A 2,152-nucleotide genomic window follows, 5' to 3' on the forward strand; every position below is an offset into this window, starting at 1 on the left:
TAAATAGATTTCATTTAAAAATTTAAAAAACTTATTGATAAGCATGTGCAGCAACCAGAACTCTCATTCGCTACTTGTGGAAGTGCAAAGTAAAAAAGCAAGTTTGATAAAGTTTGCAAGGGCTTACAAAGTATCTTACCAATTTTGTCAACATAGGGACACAATACCCAATTCCTACAACCTAAAAGAGGTTTATTTGGGCTTATGTATTTTTAGATTTTGTCCACAGTCAGCTGGCTCCAAGGAAAAAAACAGCATGATGGAATGGCAACAGCAGAAGGGGATCTATTCAAGTCATGTTGTTTAGGAAACAGAGACTGAAGGGAGAAACAAAGGAGGGAGACACACCCTTCCAGCTCACACCCCCAATGACTGACCTCTAACCAGGCATGTGATAAGTTACAACCCATTCAGAGCAGTCATTTCGTGGTGATCTACTGATCTATGCATGAGAAAAGCAGTTTTCAAAAGTTGAGTCATAAATCAAATACACAGGTTGAGAGTGAATGATGGGAAAAAATACTTTGTGCTACTGGAGTACAACAGCAAACACCAGTTGTTCTTCTCTTTTCAGACAAAACATACTTCAAGCCAAAACTGATAAGTGACAAAGAAGGTAATTAAAAACTGGTAGATGAAGCAACAATAGTAAATATATACTGTATATATCAAATGGCAGTGTACCTAATTTCATAAAACAGAAACTATGGATATAAAAGGACAGGTAGATGGGAAGGAGGCACTTGCCTGTAGAGTTTAAATCTGCACCCTACCCTTCCTCTATCATCACTAGAAAGGTAGTGCCAGTGAACTGAGTGTAAGTCTGTGCCCTATACTTCCTCCATTGCCTGGGAACAGGAATTCCAGTGGGAAGGGTATAAGTCTGCATTTTGCCCTTCCTCCATTGACCCCAGACATGAGTGGAGTGATAGTGTATGCTCTACATTTTCTCCATCTCCCTGGGATGACAGAGCTTGTGAATGGAGTGTGTCTGTACCCTGCCCTCCCACCATTGTCCCTGTGATGGCGATGGTGAGAATTGTCAAGAGGAGTGTAGGTCTACACTCTGTTTGCTCTGTTTCCCCAGAATAGTGGGGCTCGACAGTAGAGGCTAGGTCCACACTCTGGGTATTCTCCACTGCTCTAGAGCAGCTTGCTCATGAGGCAAAAATGACAGTGCCAATGAGAGAAGTGATGGTGGGGCCAACTAGAGATGACATCCTGAGGAATATATACCTCTTAGGAAAGCCTCTACATCAATGATAAGTCTATCTAACTTTAGAAATCTAAAAGCATCATTACAGAAAAAAAATAAAATAGAAAATGACAGGATAAAAAATCAAAATGCAATCACAAACATCCAGCCCACCCAGGACAAGTCAACGACATAAGAAGACAGAGAAAATAGGAAGCCAACAGATGGAGCTCTTTGAAATGAATGTTGCAGAAGTAATAAAAAAAAGATGAAACCAGTCATAGAAAAAATAATTTCTAAAGTTTAAAAGAAACAACTATCAAAATAAAAGATATTAAACCAATCAAAAATAAACAAATAAAGGACCTAAAGAAACTGATGGAAACCATGAATGCCAAATATAGACAAAAAATTGAATCTATGTAACAGATCCAAACAGAATTGCTGGAGATAAGAAATTCCATTGCAAGTATATACAGCAGATTGAATGAAGGCAAGAATAGAATAACAGATCTAGAGGACAGAAATGTGATTAGCAAACAGGAAAAGAAAGACATCTTAAAACCCACAATAGAACATAAAAAATAAATCCAACAGCTACAGGATGAAGTAAAGAACAAAACAGTATGGATTGGAATGTGAGAGAGCTGAAGATAGCTCAAATGCCATTAAAAACCTCTTTATAGAAATAATGGCAGATACCATGCGTGATGGCACACACCTGTAATTCCAGCACTCTGGAGGCTGAGGCAGAAGCATCATCACAAGTTTGAGACCATCCTGGGCTACAAAGTGAGCTGAAAGCTAGACTAATCTCCATAATAAGACCTGGTCTCCAAAAGAAAGAAACGAAAGAAAAAAAAATGGGAGAAAACTACTTAAACATGTATAAGGAATTTGACATACAAAAAAATGAATCATGGAACTATAGTCACAACCAAAATAAATCCACAACAA

Source organism: Octodon degus, unplaced genomic scaffold (assembly GCF_000260255.1).
Source record: "Octodon degus isolate 3935 unplaced genomic scaffold, OctDeg1.0 scaffold00181, whole genome shotgun sequence".
Taxonomy (NCBI): domain Eukaryota; kingdom Metazoa; phylum Chordata; class Mammalia; order Rodentia; family Octodontidae; genus Octodon; species Octodon degus.